The sequence below is a fragment of the Bos taurus genome, chromosome 5 (assembly GCF_002263795.3).
Source record: "Bos taurus isolate L1 Dominette 01449 registration number 42190680 breed Hereford chromosome 5, ARS-UCD2.0, whole genome shotgun sequence".
NCBI classification, from domain to species: Eukaryota; Metazoa; Chordata; class Mammalia; order Artiodactyla; family Bovidae; genus Bos; species Bos taurus.
Genome location: NC_037332.1, coordinates 79,160,152 through 79,187,316, shown reverse-complemented (window position 1 = coordinate 79,187,316; position 27,165 = coordinate 79,160,152). Strand labels below are relative to the sequence as shown.

The following is a 27,165-nucleotide window of genomic DNA, read 5'->3' as shown; positions in this document are numbered from 1 at the left end:
GCTGTCTATGTTATATAGCAACTTCACACTGGCTAGCTGTACTTCCCAGGGAGCTCAGTGGTAAAGAATTGCCTTCCAGTGCAGAAACTGCAGGAAACACTGGTTTGATCCCTGGGTGGGGAAGATCCCCTGGAGGAGGAAATGGCAACCCACTCCAGTATTCTTGCAGGGATAATCCCATGGACAGATGAGCCTGGTGGGCTGCAGACCATGGGGTTGCAAAGAGTCGGACACAACTGAGCAACTGTGCATGTATGTATGCACTGGCTATCTATTTTACACATGATACTGTATATATATATATATATATATATACACACACATATATACATATACATATATATTGAGATAAATATATATATATATCTCAATACTACTTTCTCCATTATTCCCATCCCTTCTTATCCTGCTGTGTCCACAAGTCTGTTCTCTACATCTGTGTCTCCATTGCTTCCCTGCAAATAGGAGCATTAGTAACATTTTTGTAAATTCCATTTTATGTGTTAATAAATGATATTTGTTTTTCTCTTTCTGACTCACTTCATTCTGTATAAGAGGCTCTAGGTTCATCCACCTCACTACAATTGACTCACATTTGTTTCTTTTTATGGCTGAGTAATATTCCATTGTAAAAATGTACCACATCTTCTTTATCCATTCATTTGTCTATGGATATCTAGGTTGCTTCCAGGTCCTGGCTATTGTAAGCATCACTTCAATGAACATTGGGGTACATGTGGTCAAATTGTGGTTTATTTAGCATATATGCCCAGTACTGGGATTGCTGGATCATATTATAGATTTATCCATTGTTTTAAAAGGAATCTCCATACTATTCTCCACAATGACTGTATCAGTTTACATTCCCACCAACAGAGCAAAAGTGTTCCTTTTTCTCCACATCCTCTCCAGCATTTACTGTTTGTAGATTTTTTGATGATGGTCATTCTGATCAGTCCAAGGTGATAGCTCATTGTAATTTTTATTTGCATTTCTCTAATAATGAATGATGTTGAGCATACTTTTATGTGTTTATTAGCCCATCTGTATTTCTGTTTTGATTGTTTTCTGATATTGAGCTGTACAAGTTACTTATATATTTTGGAGATTATTCCTTCATCAGTTGCTGCATTTGAAATTATTTTCTCCCATTCTGAGGGGTATCTTTTCATCTTGTTTATAGTTCCCTTTGTTATGTAAAATATTGTGAGTTGTATTAGGTCTTTTTGTTTATTTTCATTTTTATTTCCATTACTCTAGGAGGTAGGTCAAAGAGTATCTTACTGCAATCTAGTTCTGAGAGTGTACTGCCTATGCTTTCTTGTAAGAACTTTACAGTTTCTGGACTTACATTTAAGTCTTTAACCCATTTTGAATGTATTTTTGTGTATAGTGTCAGGAAGTGTTCTAGTTTTATTGTTTTATAGGTAGCTGTCCAGTTTTCCCAGCACCACTTATTGAAGAGACTGTCTTTTCTCCATTGTATAGTCTTGCTCCTTTGTTAAAGATGAGGTGCCAGTATGTTTGTGGGTTTATCTCTGTGGGCTTATTTCTATTTTGTTCCATTGGTCTATATTTCTGATTCTGTGCCAATACCATGCTGTCTCAATGACTATAGCTTTGTAGTATAGTCTGAAATCAGGGAAGTTGATTCCTCCAGTTCTGTTTTTCTTTCTCAAGATTGCTTTGGCTATGTGAGGTCTTTTGTGATTCCATACAAATTGTGAAATTTTTTGTTCTAGTTCTGTGAAAAATGCCATTGGTAATTTGTTAGGGATTTCACTAAATCTGTAGATTGCTTTGGGTAGTATAGTCATTTTGACAATATTGATTCTTCCAATCCAAGAATATGGTATGTCTCTCTCCATCTATTTGTATCATCTTTGATTCATTTACTGAGTGAAGTAAGTCAGACAGAGGAGAAGAAATATCATATGACATACCTTATATATGGAATTTAAAAAGAAAAGATACAAATGAACTTACTTACAAAACAGAAAGAGACTCACAGACTTATGGTTGCTGGGGGGAAGGATGTGGGGAAGGTATAGTTAGGGAGTTTGGGATGGACATGTACACAATGCTATATTAAAAATGGATAACCAACAAGGACCTTCTGTATAGCACGAACTTTGCTTTATGTTATGTGGCAGCCTGGATAGGAGCAGAGTTTGTTGGTGAATGGATACATGTATATGTATGGCTGAGTCCCTTTTCTGTTCACCAGAAACTATCACAACATTGTTAATTGGCTATACCACAATACAAAATAAAAAAGTTTTTTAAGAATCAAATGACTTTCATTGACTACTCTATCATATTTATTCACAAGAAAAATTTGTATATACATTTTCAAATTTTAAATTATGACTGTAAATTTCTAAATATGGAAAAATGTTTGTGGATTTGGTTATTAATACAAGTAACCTAAATATACTTATTATAAATGCACTGAGACAACACAAGGTATGGTTAAGAACACACACTCTGGAATCAGACTGCCAAGATTCAAAAGCTAGCTCTGCCCAGATATGTAGCCTTGGAAAAGTTTCTCAACCTATGTTTTTATTGCCTCAACTGTAAAGTGCAGTAAAAATAACATTAAGCTTGGAGATCTTAACAGAGTCCAATGAGATAAAAATATATAACACTTAACGTCCATAGTAAACACTATATATATATATTATTTTCATGTTGATACTTTTACATGGAAAATAAATTTTATTGGAAATGCATGATAAATATCAGTTATTTCTCAACATCAGTGTTATCCCTATTTTCCATTGCAGTATTACAGAGAGCAACTTTTCTCATAAATCAGTAAATGGTTTTAATTTTCTAAGTGTATAATAAAATAATCCAAGTTACATCCCAAAAAAATCACTTCCCATTTTCGATCAAATATTTTAAAATGATCCTTCACTAGATGACCTGGTTCAATTATATTGAAAGCAAGGATTTGGATACCATCTGCCTTGCAAAGTGTTTCTTCTCCATGTTTCCAGTCATTTTTCTTTGTAACCACAACAGAAATTTTCTTTGTGATGCCTCATCAGTCTTTACCCTCCAGGGCAGTGGACTTTTGTGATGTTCTCGAAGAGGGGAAGTTTTGCCTTCCCTCTACTAGGTTGTAGGAACAGCTATTGGGAAGGAGAAACAACATAATAAATGGACTGCTTACTATCTCAGGCAAACCTAAGGAAGTAATATATGTAGAAAGACTTTATATGTGGCCTGAGGACAAGGACTTCAGTTTAAGGACTCACTGTACAGGGCCTCTTTTCTGTCCCATGTTGAATTAGGAACATATCATGCTCAGCATCTGCACACTTGAGTTTCCTGTTCTTGTTCCCATTTGTTGTGGATACTGAAGGTGGCCTGTGAACCAACAGTAGGGAAATGAAGTTAGGAAGAAAATAATTGCTATTGTGGCTGAGAACATGCTGCTGCTGCTGCTAAGTCACTTCAGTCATGTCTGACTCTGCAACCCCATAGATGGCAGCGCACCAGGCTCCCCCGTTCCTAGGATTCTCCAGGCAAGAACACATATTGTGGTTAAAATTTTGTCTTTAGGGATTAACCTATTTGGAGATTTTTGCATAGAAAATAGTTTCTTACAGAAAATAATACTCTTTTTTATGTGCATATTCTTTTATGTGCATAAGTCATGTCTAACTCTTTTATGATCCTGTGGACTGGAGCTGTCCAGGCTCCTCTGTCCATGGGATTTCCCAGGCAAGAATACTGGAGTGGGTTGCCATTTCCTTTTCTAGAAGATCTTCTTGACCCAGGGATGAAACCCGCACCTCCTGTATTGACAGATGGATTCTTTATATCTGAGCCACTAGAGAAGCCCCTATAATACTATCATCACCCTAAAAGAAAGATTCTGATTTTTCTATTAAAGTTATATTTATACAATTTATTTATTTTGTTGTTGATGATCTTAAATTTTAAAAAAAGACAAACCCACTGCAAACATTATCCTCAATGGTGAAAAATTGAAAACATTTCCTCTAAAGTCAGGAACAAGACAAGGGTGCCCACTTTCACCATTACTATTCAACATAGTTTTGGAAGTTTTGGCCACAGCAATCAGAGCAGAAAAAGAAATAAAAGGAATCCAAATTGGAAAAGAAGAAGTAAAACTCTCACTATTTGCAGATGACATGATCCTCTACATAGAAAACCCTAAAGAGTCCACCAGAAAATTACTAGAAATAATCAATGACTACAGTAAAGTTGCAGGATATAAAATCAACACACAGAAATCCCTGGCATTCCTATACACTAATAATGAGAAAACAGAAAGAGAAATTAAGGAAACAATTCCATTCACCATTGCAACGGAAAGAATAAAATACTTAGGAATATATCTACCTAAAGAAACTAAAGACCTATATATAGAAAACTATAAAACACTGGTGAAAGAAATCAAAGAGGACACTAACAGATGGAGAAATATACCATGTTCATGGATTGGAAGAATCAATATAGTGAAAATGAGTATACTACCCAAAGCAATTTATAGATTCAACGCAATCCCTATCAAGCTACCAACAGTATTCTTCACAGAGCTAGAACAAATAATTTCACAATTTGTATGGAAATACAAAAAACCTCGAATAGCCAAAGCGATCTTGAGAAAGAAGAATGGAACTGGAGGAATCAACCTACCTGACTTCAGGCTCTACTACAAAGCCACAGTTATCAAGACAGTATGGTACTGGCACAAAGACAGAAATATTGATCAATGGAATAAAATAGAAAGCCCAGAGATAAATCCACGCACATATGGACACCTTATCTTCGACAAAGGAGGCAAGAATATACAATGGATTAAAGACAATCTCTTTAACAAGTGGTGCTGGGAAATCTGGTTAACCACTTGTAAAAGAATGAAACTGGACCACTTTCTAACACCATACACAAAAATAAACTCAAAATGGATTAAAGATCTAAACGTAAGACCAGAAACTATAAAACTCCTAGAGGAGAACATAGGCAAAACACTCTCCGACATACATCACAGCAGGATCCTCTATGACCCACCTCCCAGAATATTGGAAATAAAAGCAAAAATAAACAAATGGGACCTAATTAACCTTAAAAGCTTCTGCACATCAAAGGAAACTATTAGCAAGGTGAAAAGACAGCCTTCAGAATGGAGAAAATAATAGCAAATGAAGCAACCGACAAACAACTAATCTCAAAAATATACAAGCAACTCCTACAGCTCAACTCCAGAAAAATAAACGACCCAATCAAAAAATGGGCCAAAGAACTAAATAGACATTTCTCCAAAAAAGACATACAGATGGCTAACAAACACATGAAAAGATGCTCAACATCACTCATTATCAGAGAAATGCAAATCAAAACCACTATGAGGTACCATTTCACACCAGTCAGAATGGCTGCGATCCAAAAGTCTACAAATAATAAATGCTGGAGAGGGTGTGGAGAAAAGGGAACCCTCTTACACTGTTGGTGGGAATGCAAACTAGTACAGCCACTATGGAGAACAGTGTGGAGATTCCTTAAAAAACTGGAAATAGAACTGCCTTATGATCCAGCAACCCCACTGCTGGGCATACACACTGAGGAAACCAGAAGGGAAAGAGACACGTGTACCCCAATGTTCATCGCAGCACTGTTTATAATAGCCAGGACATGGAAGCAACCTAGATGTCCATCAGCAGATGAATGGATAAGAAAGCTGTGGTACATATACACAATGGAGTATTACTCAGCCATTAAAAAGAATACATTTGAATCAGTTCTAATGAGGTGGATGAAACTGGAGCCTATTATACAGAGTGAAGTAAGCCAGAAGGAAAAACATAAATACAGTATACTAACGCATATATATGGAATTTAGAAAGATGGTAACAATAACCCGGTGTACGAGACAGCAAAAGAGACACTGATGTATAGAACAGTCTTATGGACTCTGTGGGAGAGGGAGAGGGTGGGAAGATTTGGGAGAATGGCAATGAAACATGTAAAATATCATGTAGGAAACGAGTTGCCAGTCCAGGTTCGATGCATGATGCTGGATGCTTGGGGCTGGTGCACTGGGACGGCCCAGAGGGATGGCATGGGGAGGGAGGAGGGAGGAGGGTTCGGGATGGGGAACACATGTATACCTGTGGCGGATTCATTTTGATATTTGGCAAAACTAATACAATTATGTAAAGTTTAAAAATAAAATAAAATTGGAAGAATAAAAAAAAAAAACAACAACAAAAAAATAAAAAGAGAAAAGAAAAAAAAATAAAATAAAATCATGACTTCTCAAAGTTAAAAAAAAATTGGAATAATTTTGATTATTATTTGATTATATATATAATTTGATTAACTCTTAAGCCATGTTTTTGTGACTCAGGGGAAGTCTTAGAGACTAAAGCTTGGGGAAGGTCCTGTCCTGGGAAAGCCCCATAAGGTCCTGCTTGGTTGCATATATTTAAGGACAACATGATGATTTGATGTACATATATATAGTGAAATGATTGCCACAATCAAACTAATTAAGAAATCCATTACCTCACATAGTTACCAGTTTTCTTTTTTGTGTTAAGAACACTTAAGGTCTATTATCTTAGCAAATTTCAGATATACAACACAGTACTCCTAACTGTGGTTGCCATACGCACATTAGATCCCCAGAATTTAGTCATCTTATAACTGCAAGTTTGCACTTTTTGTCTGATATCTCTCCATCCTCCAGCTCCATTATACTCTTTGTTTCTACAAGCTCAGCTGTTTTAAAATCCGCGTGTAAGAGAGATCATACAATACTTATCTTTCTACACTGTCGATTCTCTTAGTGTGTTTTCTGTTTGTTGTAAATGATCTGAAAGTGCCATTAATTTTTAGGCTTCTCTTCCATGTATTTTTTTTTCCCCACGGCTGGCTGCAGTACATTTGAGAATGGTGGGGCCTTATGAAAAGAGTATGTTGAGATGAGCCAGAAAATATAGGGCAATCTGTAAAGTGGCTTTGGGAGGATTTTGCCAAGAGCATGCAGAAGCTCAACAGTTTATCTTTCATGCCCTGCCTCTCAGCCCCATATCCCTGAGTATTTCCTATGTACACTCCTCTGATTTCATTAACTCACTCATTATAGCCATGTTAGAAATATATTATCATTTTTAGTTTATAACTTGAGTTAAAAAAAACTAGGGTGCTTCCAAGGTGGCACAGTAGTAAAGAATCTGCCTGCAATTCAGGAGACTTGGGTTCAACCCCTGAATCAGGAAGATCTCATGGAGAAGGAAATGGCAACCCACTCCAGTATTCTTGCCTGGAAAATCCCATGGATAGAGGAGCCTGGAGGGCTACAGTCCACTGTGTCACAAAGAGTTGGACACAACTTAGCAACTAAATAACAAAAATTGACAAAACCCTAGCTCAATGTGTTTAATTTTTTAGCATTAGAATTTATAGAACAATGAAGAACATTTCAGTAGGTTAGAAGGAACAGAAAAACAACATTTGGATTAAACTCAGAAATCTATTTACTTTGAATACTTGTTTATTCCACCCACACCCCACAATCATCACAAAAATCGTGTGTAAATACTTCCTCTTCTTACCTTGTAAAATAGGTAACTTTCATAGTACCTATTCTGAAAATGGTCTGCTAAGGGTTCAGGGTTTGCCAAGGCCATTTGAGGTCCAGGTTGATGACAGACACTGGGCATCAGCATCAGCACTTGGTGTCTCGGTCATGTGGTTCCTGAGACATCCCTGATTCAGGAGTGTGGTTCTGATGGCAGCAGAAAAAGAGCAGCCTGCAGACTAATTGGCATGCAGTGGGAGCATGAGCAGCCAAGTGACTTACAAGGCATCCACTGTGTCCTTACAGGCCTACAGATTCTCGGCAGACCCTGGCCAGGGGGTGCGGGCTGAGTTTGGAGTAGCTCAGTCTGGAAGCCAGCTAGCTGTGTGTCAGCTGCTTGATTAAGGGACCTTGTTCAGTAGAATCAATAGGAACAGAAGTCAGCTGTAAACTCTGCTTGTTTCTCTGAAAAGGGACAAACTGTGCTCAGCACAGCAGACCAGTGAGGGGCCCAACATGTTTAGTGCAAAGCTGCCAAAAAAACCTTTAAGCTGGTCCTATCATAATGTTGGTCCCTCCCTTAGCAAATCAGCCATTTCAGACTTACTCAAGATAACTTGCCTCATTATGGGAGTGCCTGTCTTTTTTGTGCATAATTTTCTTCACTTATGTTTTCATAAGATGGTGAGACATTTGATAGCATTTTTAATTTTTCATTGTGATTTATGTTCATTTATGATGATGCTGTGAAAGTGCTACACTCAATATGCCAGCAAATTTGGAAAACTCAGCAGTGGCCACAGCACTGGAAAAGGTCAGTTTTCATTCCAATCCCAAAGAATGCTCAAACTACTGCACAATTGCACTCATCTCACACGCTAGTAAAGTAATGCTCAAAATTCTCGAAGTCAAACTTCAGCAATACATAAACCGTGAACTTCCAGATGTTCAAGCTGGTTTTAGAAAAGGCAGAGGAACCAGAGATCAAATTGCCAACGTCTGCTGGATCATCAAAAAAGCAAGAGAGTTCCAGAAAAACATCTATTTCTGCTTTCTTGACTATGCCAAAGCCTTTGACTGTGTGGTTCACAATAAACTGTGGAAAATTCTGAAAGAGATGGGCATACCAGACCATCTGATCTGCCTCTTGAGAAATTTGTATGCAGGCCAGGAAGCAACAGTTAGAACTGGACATTGAACAACAAACTGGTTCCAAATAGGAAAGGAGTATGTTAAAGCTGTATATTGTCACCCTGCTTATTTAACTTCTATGCAGAGTACATCATGAGAAATACTGGGCTGGAAGAAGCACAAGCTGGAATCAAGATTGCCGGGAGAAATATCAATAACTTCAGATATGCAGATGACACCACCCTTATGGCAGAAAGTGAAGAAGAACTAAAGAGCCTCTTGATGAAAGTGAAAAAGGAGAGTGAAAAAGTTGGCTTAACACTCAACACTCAGAAAACTAAGATCATGGCATCCGGTCCCATCACTTCATGGCTAATAGATGGGGAAACAATGGAAACAGTAGCTGACTTTATTTTGGGGGGCTCCAAAATCACTGCAGATGGAGATTTCAGCCATGAAATTAAAAGACGCTTACTCCTTGGAAGGAAAGTTATGACCAGCCTAGACAGCATATTAAAAAGCAGAGACATTACTTTGTCAGCAAAGGTCCATCTAGTCAAGGCTATGGTTTTTCCAGTAGTCATATATGGATGTGAGAGTTGGACTATAAAGAAAGCTGAGCACCAAAGTATTGATGCTTTTGAACTGTGGTGTTGGAGAAGACTCTTGAGAGTCCCTTGGACTGCAAGGAGATCCAACCAGTCCATCCTAAAAGAGATCAGTCTTGGGTGTTCATTGGAAGGACTGATGTTGATGCTGAAACTCCAGTACTTTGGCCACCTGATGCGAAGAGCTGACTCATTGGGAAAGACCCTGATGCTGGGAAAGATAGAGGGCAGGAGGAGCACGGGACAACAGAGGATGAGATGGCTGGATGGCATCACCGACTCAATGGATGTGAGTCTGAGTGAACTCCGGGAGTTGGTGATGGACAGGGAGGCCTGGAGTGCTGTGGTTCATGGGGTTGCAAAGAGTCAGACATGACTGAGTGACTGAACTGAACTGAACTGAACTGATGTATATTATAAACCTCATACATTTATGTATATTGTAAATATTACATGTCAGCATCAATAAACATAGAGCTATTCAAGTTTTCTTTTTTAATGGAGTGTTAGTTGCTCACTTGTGTCCGACTCTTTGGGACCTTATGGATTGTAGCTTACCAGGCTCCTCTGTCCATGGAATTCTCCAGGCAAGAATACTGGAGTGGGTAGCCATTGCCTTCTTCAGGGGTTTTTCCTGATCCAGTGCTTGAACCTGGGTCTCCTGCATTATAGGCAGATTTTTTACCATCTGAGCCTCTAGGGAAGCCCCAAGAATACTGGAGTGGGTAGTCATTTTTGTGGCTCAGACGAGTTCAACCATCAGAGTTCTCTGGTTTCTTTTCCATGTTTTGCTTCTTTCTTTTGGACATCTGTGAGATTTCTTTTTCTCAACCTTTGTTTCTGATATTATATTTTAAAAGTATTTTAAAAGATGTAGTTTTATATGGAAACATCTTACTCTCTTCTTAGCTCTCTCTAATGTGGAAATATTTTTTCTTTCTTTTTTCTCTTTTCTACTTTCTTTCTTGCATTTTTGAAATGTGTCAAGTATCCTTCTAAGTATTTTATATGGATTATTTTTTATTTAATATTTACTGAGCTCTACATGAGGCTATAATTATTGCTATTGTTATTATTATTATTATTCCCATTTTGCAGAAGAGGAAAGTATGCTCTGAAATGTTAAATGCATAGACCAAGGCTATTCAGTTCAAAAAAGGATTAAAATTTATTTGTTGCAGCAGTTTGGGTCCAAAATCTATGTCTTTATAACCACTCTATAAAATGGGTTCCTTACATTTTGAAACTTTTCTGTAAATTTGAAACTTATGTTTTTCATTACGTGGTGTAAAAAGAAACAAAAACAATGACTTAATCTCTCTTATTTTGTGTTTCTACACTTGTTCAGTATCTTTTCATGCTGATTTTTCTCCTACTAGAGAGAACTAGTCTGGAAGCATGTACACTTGGCAGACACAGTACTTTCTTTTATTCCCATGTTTACAAGAGATATAAAATAACTCACTTTACTCAAAAGAAAACTAAGATAACTTTTTGTTTTGACTTGTTCCTACTTAAGGTATGGATTTGATTTGTAAATGTTCCAAACATCTTGAATCTGTCTTTTTAACTGATTGTTCTCCTTTTTGGCGTCTCCCCCCCACTGCCAAACAAAGTTTAAGAGAATATATTCTAGATTTGTCTTTAGACCCTTGTGGATATTTTTTTCAAGGAGAACTTCTTTTCTTAGGAGTTTATTGAACAAATCAAAGTTTTGGGGAGGACCTGCTATTCTGGGTATGCTGTAGCTCTGACTGGAAAACTATTATTTACCTTGACTGTATATGTCATATATCTAAAAGTATTGTAAGAAAAATGCTTTTTAACTCATCATGGCATTCTTGAGCTTTAGCGGGGGTCTCACTGCAATTGTCTGCAAACATTTATTTGTCTTAGAATTCTTAAGGGTTCCTCAGATGCTAATAGTACAAATTTGGATGATGTCTAAAGTTACTTCCAGTCAAATTATTTATTTTATGATTTTTATTGATTATGATTAGTAGTTTTTCTTTTTGAATTCCACATGGGTTTTTTAATAAAGAAAGTGTTAGATTTGTTGGGAGCTTCCTTGCACATATTTCCTGTTCTTCTTAGCTGTATTCATTCATTTACTCATTCATTTGTTAATTCACGCTGTGCCAAAGCAAAAACATGTTCCCTCAAACTAAGTAAGGTGACCCCATTACGAGCTCATTATGGCATTCAATAGCTTTCTGAGGTAATTTTACCACTGTTTGTAAATTAAATATTTGTATGACATCTCCATCACTGGATTGAAAGCTGCAGGAGGCCAGGGTCCACATAATAAGAATTCAAAATATCACTGTGGAATGAATATATCTCTTTGTCTCCTTACAGTGTCTTGTACTAATTGAGACTCATTCTATATCTGTTGTAAACAAGTAACCACCTGGAGGGGTAGAAAAGAAGACATATACCATGACTGCTACCTCAGGGTGTATACAGTTTAGCCCAGGAAAATGAAGAATCAAACCCATAGCTATCAATGTAGTGATGTGGGAGTTGGAGAAAAGGGGAAGTGGGAGTAGGCAGCTAGAAAGGAGGGCTTCTCAGTGAAGGGAGGCCTGACATGGAAAATGAGTTGTGAGGAGAAACCCTGTCAAGGTCATCTGAAGAGCAGAATCAGCAAGAAAGGTGATGCTAAAACCAATGCAAGGGTAACATAAACATCTGAGGAACTTCCCCAATTGCTCTTTTGTCTCAACTTTTCCCCTTGTGGGGCTTCCCAGGTGGCTCAGTGGCAAAGAATTTGCCTGCAGTGCAGGAGAACTGGGTTTGATACCTGGGTTGGGAAGATCCCCTGGAGAAGGAAATGGCAACTCACTCCAGTATTCTTCCCTGGAAAATCTCCTGGACAGAGGAACCTGGTGGACTAGAGTCCATGGGGTTGCAAAAGAATCACACACCATTTAGTGACTAAACAACAACAACTCCTCTTGTGAGAGAAAAAAGTACTTTACCCAATGTCAGTAGGTGAATAGCTGCAGCCATGACAAGCTGGGAAGAGGAGGATGTTAGAATTTGTGATGGGAACAAAGGTTTTCAAAAAGAATAAAGGGCAGCCCTGAGACAAGTAGCAGGGCTCTGAGTGATAGCCTTGGAGCACAGGATGTCCTGGGTGGAGAGCAGAGGAAGATGAGATTTGTATGGGAGCATAAGGGTGAGAGGCTAAAAGAAATGCATAATAGCAGCTAGGAAAGCTCTGTTCTAGGGGACACAATACCCACGAGCCAAGCATCATCTTTGTGTCTCATGAATCTCATCAGGATGAAAATAAGGATGGTTGGTGAAGAAGCCAAGCCAAGGAAGGACTGTCACTGTGCCCATCATGGGGAGGGCCCTTTGGTGTTGGGTGACCTGCATACGTGATTGATACTGCAGAGTAAAACCAAGACATCCCAACATCACCCCCTAAACATTCACTTTGTATCTGTTTGGGATCATTTTGCCTTTGGTCCAGTAATTGCTTTCTCTCTAATCCTCCCCACTCCTCAGTTCAGTTCAGTTCAGTTCAGCTGCTCAGTCATGTCCGACTCTTTGAGACCCCATGAACCGCGGCAGGCAAGGACTCCCTATCCATCACCAACTCCTGGAGTCCACCCAAACCCATGTCCATTGAGTCAGTGATGCCATCCAACCATCTCATCATCTGTCATCCCCTTCTCGTCCTGCCTTCAATGTTTCCCAGCATCAGGGTTCTTCTCAAATGAATCAGCTCTTCATATCAGGTGGTGAAAGTATTGGAGTTTCAGCTTCAATATCAGTCCTTCCAGTGAACACCCAGGACTGATCTCCTTTAGGATGGACTGGTTGGATCTCCTTGCAGTCCAAGGGACTTTCAAGAGTCTTCTCCAACACCACAGTTCAAAAGCATCAATTCTTCGGCACTCAGCTTTCTTCACAGTCCAACTCTCACATCCATACATGACTACTGGAAAAACCATAGCCTTGACTAGAGGGACCTTTGTTGACAAAGTAATGTCTCTGCTTTTTAATATGCTGTCTAGGTTGGTCATAACTTTCCTTCCAAGGAGTAAGCATCTTTTAATTTCATGGCTGCAGTTACCATCTGCAGTGATTTTGGAGCCCCCCAAAATAAAGTCAACTACTGTTTCCACTGTTTCCCGATCTATTTGCCATGAAGTAATGGGACCAGATGCCATGATCTTAGTTTTCTAAATGTTGAGCTTTAAGCCAACTTTTTCACTCTCCTTTTTCACTTTCATCAAAAGGCTCTTTAGTTCGTCTTCACTTTCTGCCATAAGGGTGGTGTCATCTGCATATCTGAGGTTATTGATATTTCTCCCGGCAATCTTGATTCCAGCTTGTGCTTCTTCCAGCCCAGCGTTTCTCATGATGTACTCTGCATAGAAGTTAAATAAGCAGGGTGACAATATACAGCCTTGACGTACTCCCTTTCCTATTTGGAACCAGTCTGTTGTTCCATGTCCAGTTCTAACTGTTGCTTCCTGACCTGCATAGAGATTTCTCAAGAGGCAGGTCAGGTGGTCTGGTATTCCCTTCTCCTTCAGAATTTTCCACAGTTTATTGTGAACCACACAGTCAAAAGCTTTGGCATAGTCAATAAAGCAGAAATAGATGTTTTTCTGAAACTCACTTTTTTGATGATCCAGCGAATGTTGGCAATTTGATCTCTGATTCCTCTGCCTTTACTAAAACCAGCTTGAACATCTGAAAGTTCATGGTTCACATATTGCTGAAGTTTGACTTTGAGAATTTTGAGCATTACTTTACTAGCATGTGAGATGAGTGCAATTGTGCAGTAGTTTGAGCATTCTTTGGCATTGCCTTTCTTTGGGATTGGAATGAAAACTGACCTTTTCCAGTCCTGTGGCCACTGCTGAGTTTTCCAAATTTGCTGGCATATTGAGTGGAGCACTTTCACAGCATCATCTTTTAAGATTTTTAAGAAATAGCTCAACTGGAATTCCATCATCTCCACTATTTTTGTTCTTAGTGATGATTCCTAAGGCCCACTTGACTTCACATTCCATGATGTCAGGCTCTATGTGAGTGTGAGTGACCACACCATCATGATTATCTGGGTCGTGAAGATCTTTTTTGTACAGTTCTTTTGTGTATTTTTGCCACCTCTTCTTAATATCTTCTGCTTCTGTTATGTCCATACCATTTCTGTCCTTTATCAAGCCCATCTTTGCATGAAATGTTCCCTTGGTATCTCGAATTTTTTAAAGAGATCTATAGTCTTTCCCATTCTATTGTTTTTCTCTATTTCTTTGCATTGATCGCTGAAGAAGGCTTTCTTATCTCTTCTTGCTATTCTTTGGAACTCTGCATTCAAATGGTATATCTTTCCTTTTCTCCTTTGCTTTTCACTTGTCTTCTTTTCACAGCTATTGGTAAGGCCTCCTGAGACAGTCATTTTGCTTTTTTGCATTTCTTTTTCTTTGAGACGGTCTTGATTCCTGTCTCCTGTACAATGTCACCAACCTCCGTCCATAGTTCATCAGGCACTCTATCTATCAGATCTAGTCCCTTAAATCTATTTCTCACTTCCACTGCCCCACTCCTCACACACGCATATTCACTTCATGAGACCCAGCATGGCCCCCAGGTATGTTTTATCTTCTCAAGGACAGAAATACTGACATCTTCTTCCACAACTCCTAATCACACTTCCCACAAAAAAGTCCACTTTTCTGCTAGGAGTTTTTTATTTTCTCTCACCATTGCACTTCCTTCCACATCACATTTCATAGATAAAGCCTAATCTATAGCCTTCATTTCCCTTGCATGTATGCTCAGTTGCTTCAGTTGTGTCTGAGTCTTTCAGACCCTATGGACTGCAGCCCTTCAGGCCCCTCAGTTCATGGGATGGATTCTCCAGGCAAGAATACTGGAGTGGGTTGTTATTTCCTTCTCCAGGGAATCTTGCTGACCCAGCAATCAAACCCTGTTTCCTGCATTGCAGACAGATTTTTACCGACCTAGCCACCAGGGAAGCCCTCATTTCCCTTACCTTTCTTCTTACTTTTTGGTCACAATTTTAAAAACAAAACAAGAATTATAGCAAAAAAAAAAACTCCATTAACTTACAAAAAAGGGAGGCGGTGCTTTGCAGAGTGAGAAACCACAGCACAGAAACTAAAGTTTACCAAAAATGCCATTAGAGAGTGTCATCAATAGTGTCAACAATATAATTCAGGGAACTGGGAATCTGATTCTAGTCATTAATTTTGCACAGAAATAATCATTTTTATGCATAACCATCCCTAAGTGGTTGATGATTCCTGGACTCAGTGTTCCAGATGAAAGCATCTGTGCTAAACCCTATTAAAGTACTTCCAGAATCACTTCTTCACATCCCCACATTTCAGTAAAGAAGCCAAAATGTAGCTCAAAGTAATTACTTCAGACTAAGCCCTGATGCTAATGGCACTACCTAATTAGCATTGTGGCTCAGTGAGGAGCCAGAGTGTATTTTTAATGGCTTTAGAATGGTGATAAAATTAAAGTGGAATTGTGCAGAAGGAATATGTAATCCTATTACACTAATGTCTCAACATAAAGGGAATAGTGAGGAGGGTTGTATAGAATTGCATTACTTTGCTCTTGTCTCTGCATTTAATATTCCCAGTTTCTTGAGCTCTTGCCCTCTGGGAAGTGCACACCTGCCCCCTCTAAATCCCTTCTTTCCTGCAGGTGTCGGATCAGTTTCAGTCTCTCCATGAAGCTCTTTCTGACTATTAGGTGCATCTTTCTTTGAAAGCTGGTGGTGGTGTTATTTGAGCACCAAAAACTCAGTTGTTTTAAGCCACAATTCTATCTTCTTCTGTGGTAGTGCCTCATACAAGACATCTTCAAAAATTGATTTCAGGGACTTTTCTGGTGGCCAAGACTCCACTTTCTTAATGCAGGAGAGCTGAGTGTGATCACTGGTTAGGCAACTAGACACCAACCACATGCCACAACTGAGAGTTCACATGCCACAACTAAATATTCTACATGCCACAACTAAGACTTGATGCAGCCAAGTAAGTAAATACATAAAAATAAATCTTAAAAAAAGACAAGAAAATCAATTTCATTAGAAAGCATATGAGGATGATATGTAGAAAATAGCAAAATTCAGCTTTGTTCAATTTTTTGGAGAAATTATTGTGAATAGAGCACAATAATTAATTAAATTAAATTAAAACTATTGACCTGAAATTCTTAATCTTATTCAAAATGTTATTGAATTAACAGATATGCAGATAAATCAAACTTTCCAGAATTCCTTCCAGAAGAACGAAATTATCCTAATAAAGATCATATGAACTCTTTCTAATGAGAGTACCATCAAAGAACAATGAACAAAGGCCTCAAAGACATGAAATTACTCATTCATTCATTCATCCACCCACCTGTTTTGAAGCATTACGTGTTCATGACAGGTGTTAGGACACAGAAATAAAAATGTCATGGGTAGAATTCTTGACCTCATAAAGATACTGCCTCTGTAAATGCAGGAAGACAGAAATGCTGTTAGAACCAAATCATGAAGGATGATGTAAGCCATGGGAAGGTATTTGAATTTTATTATGAATTCTATGGGGAAGTGTTGAAGATGTTAAACAAGGAAGTAATGAGAATGATTGATGTTCTTGAAAGATCCTTCTGGGAGTTTTTGAGAGTGAAGACATGACCAAACAATTTTCAATATAGGAGAATTAGAAAGAGACCATCAGATATTTAAGATATTTTCTCCTAACAGAATTAAAAATAGGGATCTGTACCACCAGTTGGGAAGCTGAAAACATTTCTTGATGAACACTCAACCAGTTTAAAAGCTTTTTGGTCATGAATTAAAACAATTATGGACTTCTTGGCTTTGAAAATAATTTAAGTTTGAAAACAAAATTTTGGTTAGAGTTATATGAATTTTTATTAAACTAATGTGTAAAAAGAAGCTATGTTTATCTGATTTGTTGACTTAAACATGGAGCCTTTCAGAATAAATCAGCATTCAAAGGGAATTAAAAACATTTTGAAAGTGAAGTGAAAGTGTTAGTCATGTCTGACTCTGCGACGTCATGGAACTGTAGCTTGCCAGGTTCCTCTGTCCATGGAATTCTCCAGGCAGGAATACTGGAATTAGTAGTCATTCCCTTCTCCAGGGGATTTTCCCAATCCAGGGAAAGAACCCCAGTCTTCTGCATTGCAAGCGGATTCTTTACCAACCACCACAGAAGCCTTTATGGTTTAATAAAACTTTTTTGTTCTTTCATATAGGTTCTTATTAAGAACAAGGCACACTAAAATTTCATTTGTTTCCTTCACCTTTACTGTGTTCTCTGCCAAAAGTGGAAGTACTATTTTCATGTAGAAGAATGTATACAAAACAATTTATAAATTTCAATGAAAGTAATAAAATCTTGTCTAGACCTATAAAGGAAAGAACTTTACATACGCAAAAATTCTTTGGTTGACACACCAGAGAAATTACAGATATTGCTTTGCACAGCTGTTACCTGCCCTATTGTAAATTTGGTTAAATGAAAATTATTCCTTAGTCCATATCTAATTCTTTCATCTCCTCTCACTCCTACCTTGGAACAAAAAGGACATTCCTAAGTTGGGCGTCTTGTGGGGTCCATAAAGATTGTGCTTGTGCACATAGCTTGTCCTCTCTTGTCTTGATGGTAGATTTATAGCCCCAAGTATCAAAGGGTCAAAATTCCATTGCCTATTAGTCCTAATAAAGCAGCAGGAGTTTCCTGAAGGGAATGCTGACAAGCCTAATTGTTCATAACTGGAGGGTGAAGGGTTCATTCTATCATTGAGATTTTAACCCTCTCTTTACTCATTTCCTTCTTGACTTAACAGATAAGAGTTGGATTCATAACAGAGGTATTCAGATTTTCAAGATAATGAAAGACTGTAGCAAGACTGAGATATTTATTTGGATTTGGTGATACAGTGATGGGTAATGTCAGAGGTCTGTGCAAGAGTGTCAGTGTCTGAGACAAGAGTCAGTGCTGAAGTGTGACTGTTTTGGAGGGTCAACCAAATGGGATAATGGATCAGCTACAGAAGAAAAGTCTCTTCCTAGTTTTCCTAAGAGTTCTGAAAAAAATATAAGAATGAAGAGACAGCTTATATATAAATGTCTTCAGAAAAATATGTATCATGCAAGCAGAGGACTTTGAAGACCAAATTTCTTAGAAATACTAGAGAAGTTTTCACAAACTACACTTGCTGTCATCCACAAATACTTCTTGGTATCTATTGTGAGAGGATGGTGTGACACTGACAATGCAAAGAGAATCTTATGATAGAAATCTAGGGAGGCAGGCTGTGTTCTTGTAAAGGTAGGAGGCATATCAAGGCAGAGCCTATGACAAGTGCTACAAGTCTACAGGAAAAAGGGGGACCAGTAGTAGACTCAAAGGAAATCACAGAGAATGATATGTATAGTACAAGGAAGGTCAGGAAAGCAATGAATGGGAATTTCAGGAAGGAGAAGATGACCAGCACTATTGATTACTCCAGAAAGTTAATGAGACTGAAGACTAAAAATGAGTAAGGCAGGAATATGTGGTTTTGGTTGAATGGGGATGATGAATGAGAAGAAGTAAACATTGTTTGACATGGGACAAATTTGAGATTATCATCATCATGTGTAAAAAAAATATTACCAAATTGAATTCAACCATACATATAAAGATAATACACCATCATGATCTAATGGGGTTTATCTCAACAAGACAAGATGGTGGTAAATACACATACCCATACACAAGGACACACATATGTGTAAATAATTGGCTTATCTATATTAATAGATACCATATTAACATAATAAGAAAAAATTTTAAAGTACTCACATGATCATCTAAATAGATGTAGAAATACATTTGACAAAAATCTATTATATATCCATTCATGATTTAATGAAACAACTCTCAGAAAATCAAAAATCAAAGGGAACTTTCTTGATAAAGCACATCTATAAAAACTATAAAACTAGTATCTTAGTGGAAAGTCTGAACAAAATTGGGAAAAAGATAAGGATGACTACTCTCATCATGTGTATTCAGCATTGTACTGGAGGTCCTAGCAAGTGTAAAACAACAAAGAAAAAATAAAATGCATACATATTGGAAAAGAATCAAAACTGGATTTACTCTCAAACAATGTGATCATGAAATTAGACATTGTAAAAAAATCTATATATAAAAAAGCTGTTACAACTAATAAGTGAATTTAGAAAGTGACTGGATAGAAAATGAATGAAGTATTTCCATATACTAGCAATGAGCAACTTCAAAATGAAATTAAAATAATATCATTTACAGTAGCCCCAAACATGACATACTTAGGGATAATTTTTATCAAAATATATGCCAAAGCTACACACTGAAATTTACAAAACATTGCTGAGAGAAATCAGTGAAGAAAAAATAAATGTAGACATATACCATGTTCATGATTCAAAACATCAAATGTGGCTAAAATGTCAATTCACTTCAAATTGATCTAAAGATTCAATGTAATTCTAATTAAAATCCCACCAGACTTGTTGACAAAAATTTTTTTTCCAAATTTTACAATGCAAATTTTGGGAATTCAAAGGACTTCGAATGGTTAGAGCAATTTTAATGAAAAGAAAATATTGGAGAACTTATATGTGATTTCAAAACTTACTGATTTGGTCTATGACATACGGACCAGAACAGCAGAGTAGAGACCTGAAGCAGACCCACATATGATTTGGCAATTGGAATACCAAACTGTATTACGGGGAAAGGATTATTATGTCAGTACATAGTGCTAGGAAATGGATATCCTTATAGGGAGAAAACTTCAACCTCAGTTATTCCCTTATGCCATGCCTGCGTGTGTATGAAGTCGCTTCAGTGGTGTATGACTCTTTGCGACCCTATGGACTGTAGCCTGCCAGTCTCCTCTGTCAATGGGATTCTCCAAGCAAGAATACTGGAGTGGGTTGTCATGTCCTCTTCCAGAGAATCTTCCCGACCCAGGCATTCTTTACCTCTGAGCCATTGGGGAAGCCCTCCCTCACCTTATATAATATTCAGAAATTAATTCTAAATGGCTGATAGACATAATCTATAAAACTTTTGGAAGAGACCAAAAATGGTGTTTTTGTGACGTTGAAGTAGGCAAAGATTTCTTAGACAAGAGAGTTAAAGCCCTAAACATAAAAGGAAAAGAAACTGATAAATTATCTTTCATCAAAGTGTAAAGCATTATAAAGAAAATAAAGATGAAAAGGCAAGCCTTAGACTGGAGGAAAATACCAGAGTAGATATGTAGGACTTGAATTCGAAATAGATGAAGACAGTTTATAGCATGATAGTAAGAAGCCACACAACCAACTTGAAAAATTGGGCTTAAGATTTGAACAACCATTTCAGAAAACTAGATCTAAAAATGACCAATAAACACATAAATGATGTTTGACATCATGATTTGTCAAGGAAATACAAATTAAAACACAAGAGCACGATTTGCCTGCTAGAATGGTCAAAATTAAAGACTCACAATATTAAGTGTGAGGTGGTGAGGGAACTGGACCTCTCAGACATTCTTATGTCTGAGTTTAGTTTACTAGCATAAACTAGTACAAGTATTTAAAAAATAATTGGTAGTTTTCAATGAAATTAAATATACGCTTAGCATAAGACATGTCCACAAAAAGACATGCAAGTGAATATTTATGAAAAGTTTATTCATAATATCCAAAATGGAGACAATCCAAAATGTCCATCAACAAGTGAATTTATGAATGAATTGTGGTATATCCATGCAATAAAATGATACTTAGCAATAAAAATCTATGAAATGCTGATACATACATTGATATGAATTCATCCTAAAAATATAATGCTGAGTGAAAGAAGCCAGACCAAAAATGCAGTTTGCATAAAGCTGTTCCTCATGCAGGGGAAGACAGGACTGAATTCAAAGGGACACTTCTAAAGGAGATGGAAAAGTATATATCAGACCAAAAGTATCTAAATGTATGCATATAACTTGTGCATTTTATTTCATGTAAATTATATCCAATAAAGTTGATTCATAAGTAAAAACATGGTAGACACAAATGGTATGGCTTGGTTTTGTCTTTTAAAATAGGATTAATATTGTAGGTACCAAGCATAGTGTCCAATATAGCAAGACATGATATAATTAAAACTAACGGTAGAATCCTTTTGATGTTCAGTTGTTCACTAGCTAAGTCATCTCTGACTTTTTGTGACCCCTTGTACTGCAACACATCAGGCTTCCCTGAATTCTTTTTGTCCATGATGTATATTATATTTGAGTTCAGTTCTTAAAATATGAACCTCCACTGTAAATAACTAAGCAGTTTTTTGGTTCATAAGTGAACTCTTAAAACCATTAGATTGTACATAATCAGATCAGATCAGATCAGTCGCTCAGTCGTGTCCGACTCTTTGCAAACCCATAAATCGCAGCATACCAGGCCTCCCTGTCCATCACCAACTCTCGGAGTTCACTCAGACTCACGTCCATTGAGTCAGTGATGCCATCCAACCATCTCATCCTCTGTCGTCCCCTTCTCCTCCGGCCCCCAATCCCTCCCAGCATCAGAGTCTTTTCCAATGGGTCAACTCTTCACATGAGGTGGCCAAAGTATTGGAGTTTCATCTTTAGCATCATTCCTTCCAAAGAAATCTCAGGGCTGATCTCCTTCAGAATGGACTGGTTGGATCTCCTTGCAGTCCAAGGGACTTTCAAGAGTCTTCTCCAACACCACAGTTCAAAAGCATCAGTTCTTCGGTGCTCAGCCTTCTTCACAGTCCAACTCTCACATCCATACATGACCACAGGAAAAACCATAGCCTTGACTAGACGGACCTTTGTTGGCAAAGTAATGTCTCTGCTTTTGAATATGCTATCTAGGTTGGACATAACTTTCCTTCCAAGGAGTAAGCGTCTTTCAATTTCATGGCTGCAGTCACCATCTGTAGTGATTTTGGAGCCCAGAAAAATAAAGTCTGACATTGTTTCCACTGTTTCCCCATCTATTTCTCATGAAGTGGTGGGACCGGGTGCCATGATCTTCATGTTCTGAATGTTGAGCTTTAAGCCAACTTTTTCACTCTCCACTTTCACTTTCATCAAGAGGCTTTTGAGTTCCTCTTCACTTTCTGCCATAAGGGTGGTGTCATCTGCATATCTGAGGTTATTGATATTTCTCCCGGCAATCTTGATTCCAGCTTGTGTTTCTTCCAGTCCAGCATTTCTCATGATGTACTCTGCATATAAGTTAAATAAACAGGCTCATTCCAAATAGCCTTAGACGTTATGAAACTCTTGTTTCTTACATTTCTTCTTGTTATTTTTTTAAGATTAAAATATAAAGTATGTTATATTGGCTGACTTCAGTATGCTGAATTTGTCTGACTCTATGGATGAGTATTGGACTTCCCTGGTGGCTCAGGTGGTAAAGCATCTGCCTACAATCTGAGAGACCCAGGTTCAATCCCTGGGTTGGAAAGATCCCCTGGAGAAGGAAATGGCACCCCACTCCAGTATTCTTGCCTGGAAAATCCCATGGATGGAGGAGCCTGGTCGGCTATAGTTCATGGGGTGGCAAAGAGTTGGACATGACTGAATGACTTCACTTTCACGTTCATGGATGAGAAAATTCTAGTTCTCCTATTTGCAGAATGAATGAGCTGAAACCAGTTAGTATTTATTTTTCACCAGAGAAACACTTGCCTTTGATACATTTTTTATAGACAGTGGGTGAATTTCAGATCCAAAAGACATGTTCAAGGAAAAATGAAGGAAGTGCTGTTTTTTTTTTAAATTTGTTTATTTAAATTAGAGGCTAATTATAATATTGTATTGGTTTTGCCATACATCAACATGAATCCGCCACGGGTGTACACGTGCTCCCCATCCTGAACCCCACTCCCACCTCCCTCCCCATACCATCCCTCTGGGTCATCCCAGTGTACCAGCCCCAAGCTTCCTGTATCCTGCATCAAACCTGGACTGGTGATTCGTTTCTTATACGATATTATACATGATTCAATGCCATTCTCCCAAATCATACCCCTCCTCCCTCTCCCACAGAGTCCAAAAGACTGTTCTATACATCTGTGTCTCTTTTGCTGTCTCCCATACAGGGTTATTGTTACCATCTTTCTAAATTCCATATATATGCGTTGCTGCTGCTGCTAAGTCGCTTCAGTCATGTCCGACTCTGTGAGATCCCATAGACAGCAGCCCACCAGGTTCCCCTGTCCCTGGGATTCTCCAGGCAAGAACACTGGAGTGGGTTGCTATTTCCTTCTCCAATGCATGAAAGTGAAAAGTGAAAGTGAAGTCGCTCAGTCGTGTCCGACTCTTAGTGACCCCATGGACTGCAGCCTACCAGGTTCCTCCGCCCATGGGATTTTCCAGGCAAGAGGACTGGAGTGGGGTGCCATTGCCTTCTCTGTATATATGTGTTAGTATACTGTATTGGTGTTTTTATTTGCACTTTTGGTTAGTCTTTATTGCTTGTGTTGTACCTGCTTATTGGAGGATGGCAATTTAGTTTCACTGGTAACATTTTAGAAGCTACAACTTTATGGTAGAAATTTTTCAGAGGAAATTTTATTTGGCCATGGGCTCAGGTTTAGGCCAAAAAGTGTATCTTTTAAAATATGACTATTTTAAATATGATCATGATATTATTAAGATTTTTGAAAGACAGGATATGAATACAATTTTTCTTTCATAAATTCAAATGAATGAATTAAATGCTTACTGTGTAAAGCCCTGGGATGGAATGGAAACACAGATAAGATACTCATTGCTCCTACAGAGCTAGAAAAATTAAATGATTTTCTTTATTTGGAAATTAATTCACACATGGTTTGGTGATTGGAAATATAGTAACAGTGCAATAGCATATCAGTGAGAAAATGAAATTGGCTGTAAACAAAATGGAAGCTTCCCTAATGGCTCAGTGGTAAAGAATCAGCCTGCAGTGCAGGAGACGTGGGTTTGATCCCTGGGTCAGGAGGATCTCCTGGAAGAGGAAATGGCAACCCACTCCATTCTTGACTGGAGAATCCCATGAACAGAGGAGCCTGGTGGGCAACAGTCCATGGGGTGTCAAAGAGTCGGACACAACTTAAGAGATTTAACACACACACCCACAAACAAGTCTCTGTGAAGTCGTTAGTAATATGAAGCTGCTAGTCCCTAAGTGTTAAGTAATAGTGAGGTCAGGACACCCATATATGCTTTAGAATGAAGTGTGGGCACAGAACACATGATTGCTGTGTGGAGGACACCTTTTGTACATTTAGTATATGGGCTTCCCTTCTCCAGGATAGATGCAGGTTCTGCCTCATTTGTCCCCTCAGCAAGGCACCTTCTCACAACTGCATTGTGATGGTCTGACCTCAATATAAATGCTGAATTAACAAGGAGAATGTTGAAAGTCAAATAAAGTTTTATCTTTTGGAACAAAAGTGTGTTTCATTGTGCTTTGCCTTCCAGTAAAGAGGAAATTAATAGACTTTCTGAGAGCTTAGAATGAGAGGAAGCAGTAGAGATCACTGTGGAAACAGGCCCAGAAAGCCCAGAAACTTACCCAGATTCACAGAGCACTGAAACTAAAAAGTTTGCAAAAAAAAAAAAAAGAGTCCTGATTAAAGTATTTTAAGAATCAGAACACCACCATCATTAGGAAGACCAGTCAGAGAGTAAATTGGACCAGTATGAAGTTATTATTTCAGGGCTAGAAAGAGACAGATCACTGCCATGGATAAAGGCTTAGGCTCCTGGGGTCAACTGGGCCCGAGTGACATTTCAGGTCTTCTGTTCAATTGCTCTGTGACTTTGGGCTATGTGACCATGTTTTCCAGCAGACGATGGGATAATAGCTCTTGCCTGCTTAGAGGGAAGATCATTTGGGGCCATCACTAATCACAACTGTTATTTGCAGTCTGACTCATACAGGAAACCAGAGACTATGTCTGAATTAAAAACTCAAAAAATTACTTTTGATAAAGACACAAAGATTTGGGGGATAAATTTGGTTTTTGTTTTATTTTTATCTGTGTTTGTATTTTAGTGTGTGTTCTTTGACTTTGTGGCCATGTCGTGGCTATTCACTCCCACACTCAGACTGCCTGGAGGACCAGGGTGGGGGGTGGGGCCCTGCAAACAGGATTCCTCATTCTCAGGATGCAGCACAGTATGGACCACTACAGCTGGACAAACTGGGGTATTTTCTACTGATTCCTGATTTTTCGCATTGGAAATACACTTGGGTTGATTTGATCAGAAATGTGAAAAGCAAATATGCAAACATACTGCATAATAAAATAGACCAGAATTTCTAGATTTTAACAGCTTTCCAATGTAAATATCCTTTCCACCAAATATAGACTTATGGGTCTATGGAGGGATTAGGTTTCAAAAACTGCATAACCTAAAGAAATGCATGGTTTACATGTATATAAGCCATGATTAAGCTGTATACATTATTTCTGCAATGCTGATAGACATGGTAGGCCAAGTTTTATATCCTGACATGAATAACGTTTGTATGTATGTCTCGAATACTCAGTGCTGGGCTCAATGTGGTTCTTGTTTCTACTTCAAAATGTTATTTATGGCATTTTTCCAAGGAGCTAGCTTTCCACGTGAGTGAAAATTCAAAATAAAAGAAAAAATCAAATTGAATATACATTAGGAAGTGAAGCTTTACAAAAAAATCTACAGGCTGTTTTTAACATGACACAGGTCTTTGTCCTCAAGGTAAAAATAATCTGAGGTTCAAGTGAAGAACTACAGAGCACTTTGTCCAGGTAGCTCTCTCCTCCATGATCTCTGGCCACTGTCAACTGCTGGGATGCCCAGTTCAAGTCCAGCTCAGGAGACCTTTCTCAATCTCCACTGTGGTCTGGACACGTTGTCCAGGCCAGTAAGTTGGGGATGATTACTTTCATTTCTCAGGAGTCACTGGCTTTCATTGCCTAATGTTTTAGGTGTTTTTTTTTTTTTTTGAGGAACAATTAACTTTAAAGGTGCTGGCAAGATTGTGTAGAGAGTGACTTATTCCTGACTTTCTACCCCCATCTACAACAATGATCAAATCATCATACCTTAAATATAAACCTTAAATATAAAGCTACATTGAGAGCAAGATGGGGAATGTGACCTGTTCTTTGGATGAGTTTTGTTTGGGCTAGAAAAAGATTTATTTCTTCTTGTTTCAGCATTATTTATACCCTTTAAATTGCACTGTGTTTTATAGGAGTTGCCTCTGCTGAAGGACTTTGACCCCAGCTATGAAGTGATCTATTTGAGGACAAGCTGTGGTCTGTGGGAAGCTGAGGCTGCAAAACATCTTCCACGGCCCCTGTGTGAACTCAGCTCAAAAAACAGATGGATTTTAATTTTTTTTTTAACTCTTAACTTTGAAATTATTTTAGCCAGAAAAAAAATTGGGAAAAAATTATGCCAACTAAAAAACTAGCATTGATACGATGTTATTAACTAATCTATAGGTCTTATCAAAACTAGACACTGTTTCCACTAAAGTCCTCTCTCTGATCCAAGGTCCAACCTAGAATGCTTGTGTGCTCAGTCACTTCAATCATGTCCGACTCTTTGCAACCCTGTGGACTGTAGCCCACAAGGCTGCTCTGTCCATGGGATTCTCCAGGCAAGACTACTGGAGTGGGTTGCCATGTCCTCCTCCAGGGGATCTTCCTGACCCAGGGATTGAACCTGCCTCTCTTACGTCTCCTGCATTGGCAGGTGGGTTCTTTACCACTAGCACACATAAAAATGCATCCATCCTAAGTGCAC

At 38.2% G+C, this 27,165-nt stretch overlaps 1 long non-coding RNA gene across 1 annotated transcript in view; it reads left to right on the top strand.

Annotated features, from left to right (window-relative positions):
* Positions 1 to 26,793, top strand: part of LOC132345402 (uncharacterized) — an 86,900-nt gene extending 60,107 nt beyond the window's left edge. The window contains exon 4 of the long non-coding RNA XR_009494747.1: positions 26,609 to 26,793. This is a non-coding gene — a long non-coding RNA (uncharacterized lncRNA). The remainder of the gene's footprint in view (positions 1 to 26,608) is intronic.
* The last annotated feature ends 372 nt before the right edge of the window (positions 26,794 to 27,165 follow it).